This window comes from Setaria italica, chromosome VIII, assembly GCF_000263155.2.
Source record: "Setaria italica strain Yugu1 chromosome VIII, Setaria_italica_v2.0, whole genome shotgun sequence".
NCBI lineage: Eukaryota > Viridiplantae > Streptophyta > Magnoliopsida > Poales > Poaceae > Setaria > Setaria italica.
The window spans coordinates 4420494-4427201 of NC_028457.1; the positions used below are offsets into that span (position 1 = coordinate 4420494).

The 6708-nt window shown below is 45.6% G+C and overlaps 1 pseudogene; it reads right to left on the reverse strand.

Moving 5' to 3' along the window:
- LOC101780372 lies at positions 1-3230 on the reverse strand (annotated as a pseudogene).
- Between the last annotated feature and the right edge of the window lie 3478 nt (positions 3231-6708).

A 6708-nucleotide genomic window follows, 5' to 3' on the forward strand; every position in this document is an offset into this window, starting at 1 on the left:
TCAACTACGCAATGTTACCTCAGTTCCTCTGAGATAAGCCTCCTTAATCCCGTGCAGCCCTGCAGCCACTCTCTGCATGTCCATGCGCTCATTTGGGGATGGATTGGCACAGGAAAGTCCAACCTTTAGCACTGAGAGCAAACACTCTAAGCTTGAAGTTTCTTCTGAGACATCATGCTCTTCTTCTAGCAGGTCACTAGGTCAGGATCCATAATCTGTAATATCCTGTCAGGAAAGTTCATCTCAACGAATCTTACAATATTCAGTCCATCTTTGAACATATCATCTGTTGGCCTCTTCCTTCAAAATATTTCAAGGAGAATAATTCCAAAGCTGTAAACATCTCCAGCTGTTGTATATTCACCACCTGCTGCATACTCTGTAGATTGCACACAAGAGTTATTTAGCCCAAAGATAACACAGCACAGTAGCAGTTACTTAAAAAAAACACAGCACAATAGCACATGAAACTACAAAAGGGTATGAAAAATAACATTACCAGGAGCAACATATCCTATTGTCCCCTTAATACCAATTGAAGAAGCTGAGATCGAATCCGCAAAAGATGATGCTGCGGAATCAACTTTGAACCTTGCAAGGCCAAAGTCTCCAATATGTGCTGTCATGTTGTTATCCAAAAGAATGTTGCGAGGCTTTAGATCACAATGAACTATAGTTCCTTGGCTTCTATGGTGGAGGTATTCCAATGCACCTGCGACGTCCACCACAATGCACAACCTTTGAGCAAGCGTAGTGCGGTTTGAAGTTGAAGTGTTTGCATTATTTTGAGCCGAGTATAGCTATGCATGCAAGTCACCTCGTGGCATGAACTTGTAGACTAAGGCTTTGAAATCATTACCCTCTGAATCACTGCTTGAGCATGCAGTCAGGATAGGGACTAGATTGAGATGCCGCAAGTTTCTCAGGGAATTACATTCTGTGATGAAGCTCTTTTGTGCTCCTCCTGTCTCTAAACTGAAAACTTGGACAGCAACCACGGTTCTGTCTTGAAACAACTTCCCTTGGTATACACAAGACTATCTTCCTTTACCAATTAAATTGGATCCTGAGAACCCCTCTGTTGCTCTGGCAAGGTCACTGTAAGAAACTTTGGGAAATTTGCTATCAAATGAGGGCATATATAAAAAATTCGCCTTTTGCTTTCCTTTCCAGAACACCATTACAGATATGACAATAACAATTAACACAATGCTGGCTAAGGGGATCGCCACTTTTGGTACAATAGAATGCTTCTTCTTCTTGATCTTACAGGCATGACAGGACATGCGAGTAGGTGTAACTCTAATGCCCCACCACAAAGCTCCTGATTTCCATCAATCCTCAGAGCAGTTACATTTCTGAATATGCCTTGTCTTGGGACCTCACCCTTAAGATGGTTGAATGACAAATCAAGTTTCTCAAGAAGGTGTAGACTGCCAAGAGGCACTGGTATTGGTCCAGTCAAGTTATTGCGAGACAAGTTGAGAACTTGTAGGGTGCTTAGTTTGCCCAGTGAAGTGGGGATGGTTCCACTAAAAATATTCCGGTCCAACTTGACATACTGCAAGCTTTCACAATTACCAAGAGTGTTTGGGATATCTCCAGATAGCTTATTGGATGAAAGCAAATACTTACGAATTGTTTGGCATTACCTACTTCTTTAGGAAGTTGTCCATCTAAGTTGTTTGAAGATAAATCAGTTTGTATTATTGTTAGAATTCCAAATATCTCCTTTGTTAGCATACCTTGAAGGAAATTGTTTGAAATGCTCAATGTGCTAAGCATTCGAAGGTTTCCGAGGTTTGCATGTAAATCCCACCAAATTTGTTAGAGTCAAGAAAGAGAGATACCAATCGAGACAAATTTGAAAGGGATGAGGGAATAAACCCTGTAAAGTTGTTGCGAGATAAGCCCATAATCTGTAAACCTTTCAGCGTACCGAGCCATTCTGGAAGCTCACCCGTAAATTGATTGTCATGTAGCGCTAACGCAACCAGGTTGGGAAGGTTTTCTATGCCGGAAGGAAAACCCCCAGATAGTTTATTTTTCCCTAGATATAGAACTTGAAGTTGATTGGAAAGGCTACCTAATGATTTTGGTACAGGGCCTTCTAGATGATTGCTAGCTAGGGAGATATGGTGTAGCCTAGTGCAGTTGGCTGAGCTGTTCATAAACTCCCAGCCTTGCCTGTTACGAGCTTGCAGTTGATTTTTTTCAAGATTCCGGAAAGAGAGTGTGGTAAGTTGACCAATGGAGCTAGGTACTACTCCAGTGAAATTATTATTTGACATGTCAAGAAGGTGCAGATTGGATGCATTCGTCAATGAATGCGGAATGTATCCGCCGAAGAAGTTGTTTCCAAGGAGTGTTTGAAGATTTGGTTGAGAAGTACCGAGATTGTTTGGTGTCACTCCGCTTAGACGATTGACAGGAAGGGAGAGAACGGTAAGAGCAGAAAGATTCATGACGGCGCGAGGGAACCTACCTGCCAATTGATTTTCACCTGCAGCCAGAAACTTCATCCCGGGCAATTTCCCAAGCTCATCTGGGATGTTTCCCTTGATATTGTTGCCTTCGCAACTAAACGTAGTCAGCGTCGTGATATTGGCAAGGGAAGCAGGAATGGTCCCAGCAAGGCCATTGTATTCAAGTTCCAGATGCTGAAGATGATAAGGCAGATCAGGAAACTGTCCAACAAGAACATTGTTAGCCAGCTGCAGATTCTTCAGGCTGGAAGAGTTTGCAAAGTTAGGTATCATCCCTCGCAGCGTGTTAGTCAAGATGAGGATTTGCAGGCGACGCAAGCGGGTAATGGACAGAGAGATTTCTCCGGTGAATGCGTTCTTCGACAGGACCAGACGTCTCAGGAATGTCAGGTTCCCGAGCGATGGAGAGATTTGCCCAATCAGGCCTCGGTTAGTAACATTCAGAGAAGTGACACGAGGTGGACTTCACCCGGCACAGGACACCTTCCCAGTTGCAGAAGTGGGTGCTGTCATTCCAGGACACCAGAGCTTTTGTTGGATCAAGACTGATCGCCTCCTGTTCGTTCAAAAAAATTTCTTTAGTTCGTTCAAAAGACTGATCGCCTCCTTGAAGGCGATCAGTGACAGCCGGTCTGTCACGTTTCCATACAAGGAGGTGCAGATGGCGACCTGCCATGTGCCGAAAGCCGCCATGAGCACCAAGAGGAAGTTTACGATCCTCATTGTACTATCCATCATAGCCATGGCTCGAGACAAAGTGAGCAACTGACTTGTCAAGTATTTACTACTTAGCCTGCCAGAGTTTAGAATGACCTGCATCAGAAGTTCATAGTTCTTGCAGACAAGGATCACGGTATTGAAAACAAATGCGTCAAGGATAAAAATCAAAATATCTTCGCTGCTGCTGATCTAATCTAATCAATATCTAGCAGACAAACTACTAGTTTTCTGATCAGCTGACAGTTTCTACACAGCAAGCTGCGAGAGCACCAAACACAACTGTCACTCATAAAGTTTCAGTGACCTTAGGATGTGTTGCTTACCGTTGTTACGCAGCGGGCGAGGCGAGGCGAGGCCTATGGAGAGGTTGAGCTGGGGCAGACAGAGAGATAAATGGGTCTTCAGCCGTGTGGAATAATCTGGTCTCCATCCATGCATGCCCAGACTTCACATGGCACTCTCAGCTCAATAACTTGGTCAGGACGACGACATGCGTGTTTCCCATTCCCTTCATGCTATTGTGGAAGATGATGCCAGATGTCCCTGCTGTGAGTCGTCGGTCAACGAGTCCCCCATAAGATAAATCAAAAGTCAAATCGTGGATAACTATATTGTTGCAATTGTTTTGGATACCGTGCTATAGTGGACAATGCGCACTGCTTAAGGATCGCGAGGATAATCTAGTTGTTGTGATAACTAATTGATTGATATTAACAGGAGAACCGAGCAATAGCTTGGGATTTAGTGAGATGTGGTTGTAGTGTAACAAATGCAGAGGTGTTTTCTTATAACCGATTATAAATATATAAATAGATTGCAAACTGAGCTACCAGGTTTGAGTACTCGACTCGGCACTGGTACTCGCATTTTTTCCAGGATTGCTGGCTCAGTTTTTTTGAGGTGCTCGTAGGGGTAGGGTTGCATGTGTGTGTTCGTATTGGATAGCATGCGTACGTGTATGTGTCTGCTTCTGTACTATGTGATTTAGCAAAAAAAAAATAAATAGATTAGGAAAAGGTCCTTTTGATGTCCCTTAACTATCGATGAAGTCGACTTTAGTCTTCCAACTGCAAAACCAGATGTTTGACACCGCGAACTATGCAATACCGTGCAAATCAAGTCCCTCGTCGGTTTAGCGGTGGTTTTAGCATGATGTGGCGTGGGCCCCACATGTCAGGTATCATGTGGCAGTGGGCCCATGTGCTATGTGGCTCTCTTCTTCCTTCCTCTCCTCTCTCCTATCTCTCTTCTCTCCTTCTCTCCTCTCTCTCTCTCTTCCTTCTTGACTCTTCCACCTCCCTCTCCCTCTGCCTTCCGAGCGGCGATGCCCGGACCACCCAAGCCACGAGCCCTCCTCGCGCCTAGCGTCGTACGACGAGCCCTTCAATGACGCCACGCTCACGGCCTGCTCCGCCTTTGACCTCGCTGGCGCCTACCCAAATCTTCCGCCGATGATGCCGCCGGCGCACTAGCCCGGCACCTCCGTTCCACCATGGCTTCTGAGCGTTCGCTTCTCATCGCCACCACACCGTCGCCTCCACCACCTAACGACGTCCCCTCACCGCATCCGCTAGCGGTGTCGCAGCTCCCGCCAGCGCAGCTAGAGCCTCCCCTCTGCGTGAACCGGCTTGCCTTCTCCATCGAGGTCCCCCACCCATTCCGTTCCGCCCATCTCACCGCGCCGACGAACTTGCAGACGACCCATCCGCAGCATCGCAACGGGAGCGGGAGGTCGGTGACGAGGAGACCCGCGGGGTCATTATGCGGGAGCCCTAGCCGGAGTTCGCGGGGTCATCGTGGGGGAGCCCTCGCCGGACTTTGGCGTCTCCACCGCCTTCCCCGCTGCGCAGCCTCACGACGCCGCGCTCCAGTGCCCCGCCACCTCCGTCATCATCGTCGGCACGGGACTCTCGGGGCTCAGCGTCATCGGGGGCTGCTCCTGGGGAGAGTGAGGGAAGAGGGAAAGAGAGATAGAGAGAGGAGGAAGAGAGAGAAGAAAGTCACGTGGGCCCACTGCCACATGTTGACTGACATGTGGGGCCCACACCACGTCACACAAAACCACTGCTAAAACCAGAGAGGGACTTGATTTGCACGGTATTGCATAGTTCGGGGTGTCAAACATCCGGTTTTGCGGTTGGAGGACTAAAGTCGGACTTCGTCGATAGTTGAGGGATGTCAGAAGGACTTTTTTCAATAGGTTACCTAGGCATTGGAAAATCTAATAAGCTGCTCCCTCTATTGTTCTTGTGATATGGTGTATTTAGGGATGCAAGTCAAATATTTCGGGTCATTGGATCGATCCAAAAACTTATTAAATCACTACCGGAAACAGTAAATTCGCCGAGTGCAAAAAGTGTGCCGAGTGCATTTTCTCGAGCACTCGGCAAACACCGTCTTTGCCGAGTGTACACAATGAGACACTCGGCGAACATAAAACACTCGGCAAAAAGGAGGTTTGCCGAGTGCCAAAATTCAGGCACTCGGCAAACAACTCCTCGACACTCGGCAAAGAAGACACACTCGGCAAATCAGTATCGCCGTGCGGCGCACGTGCGTCGCGCACTAACAGCGTGGGACGGCCGTTACACCTTTGCCCGAGTGTTAGACGTGTGACACTCGGCAAAGTCCCGCTTCGCCGAGTGCCAGACGCATACACTCGGCACACGCAAAAGTTTGCCGAGTGTCTCAGCCCGGACACTCGGCAAACGCAACACTTTGCCGAGTGCCATCCTTGAGGCACTCGGCAAACAAAAAAAATATTTCTTCCAACACCTTCCACACTTTTTCTACTCCCCACGTAGGACATTTGGTTATACATATTAAAATTTGGTATATTTTCGGGTCTGTTTGGGATTTTTAATGCTTTGTTTGCATTAATAGGAATTTTTTGATTGAAGTCAAATTTTAACTACACGTACTTGAAATAATGGATTGAAATCAGTGAAAAAATCATATTCATATTATGGAGACCAAATTGAGGTCTCAACCAGAAAATGAAAAGAAATTTTGAACATTGTTTTTAAAAAACACGACCACGAACCTTTGGTTCAATGGTTGTTAAATTGTAAAAAAACCAAACGAAATCTGAAAATCACAAGATTTGTCAAGATGTCATTATATTATGTGTGTAGGCTGTGGTAAAAAATTGAGAACGTTTCGCCCAATTTCTGACCTATCATGCTTAGAAACCGACTAATCTCCTGGAGGGATTCATAGAAGTTAGAAAGGAGCCAATAAGATTTGGTGTTCAAGTGACACATGAATTAAGGAGTGCCTTCAAATCTTTTTGTACAGGCAACATACAACACATGTTGGTTCATGTCAAATTTTGGAAATTTTTCGGATGCATTTGATATTTTTTATTGATTAAATGCAATTATAGATTTTTATTAGATATAAATGGAATTTGAGCTATAACTGCATGAAATAATGGGAATATTTTCGGTAGAAAACTAATTTAATAATTTTTTTAGTGATTTTGACACGATTTTGAACAAGT